The sequence below is a fragment of the Xenopus laevis genome, chromosome 9_10S, assembly GCF_017654675.1.
Source record: "Xenopus laevis strain J_2021 chromosome 9_10S, Xenopus_laevis_v10.1, whole genome shotgun sequence".
NCBI lineage: Eukaryota > Metazoa > Chordata > Amphibia > Anura > Pipidae > Xenopus > Xenopus laevis.
In genome coordinates, this window is record NC_054388.1 from 29,012,737 (window position 1) to 29,013,500 (window position 764).

A 764-nucleotide genomic window follows, 5' to 3' on the forward strand; every position below is an offset into this window, starting at 1 on the left:
CCTAAGCAGGACGTACAATGGGATGTAAGAACTGGTGCAAACCAAATCCTGGAGTAGATTCAGGTTTAATCCCATAGCTGTTTTGTTTATCATTAATATATATAAAATTGGTAGTGTTACAAGCTTTCAGAATAATTGGAATTTCTTTTTCATGCAATGTCAATAAATTAAAATTATCCCCCATATTATGACACGACAAAAATGTTATGGCCACTAATTAGTGCAGATTCAGTGAAGTCTACAGAGATTTTCTAAGCAGAGGAAACTGTATGGCAACTCCCACCCTTGTATACACACTCAAAAACATTGCTGCCAGCACTCCAGTTATATAAAAGTAATACACACAGAGTTAGCAATGATTTGATAACTGAATTTGTTTTATTATGACTTTAATTATCTTTATGTTCAAAGGATTGGGTTCAGAGAAAATTTATATTTTATTGTGGATTTAGGGGAAAAATTTAAACTGGTATCCCACAATACAATTAAAAAAACCTCTAATTAGAATCTGCCTGGCACCGCATTTACAGAGCCCCCAAACTTCTCATGTATAAATGATAAACTTGACAAATTCATTGTCTGTCTTGATCCCACACACAAGATTTATCGAAACCTTCACATAGAAGTGATTTTGGAATGTAAGATCGTTCTCATTTTCACACCTTGATAAATGTGTTATATACAAGTGAATAAAAGAGAGCTGTGAAAGTATGGGGTATGGTGGCTCACTAATTTTATGATCATAAATTTGAAACTAAAAACCC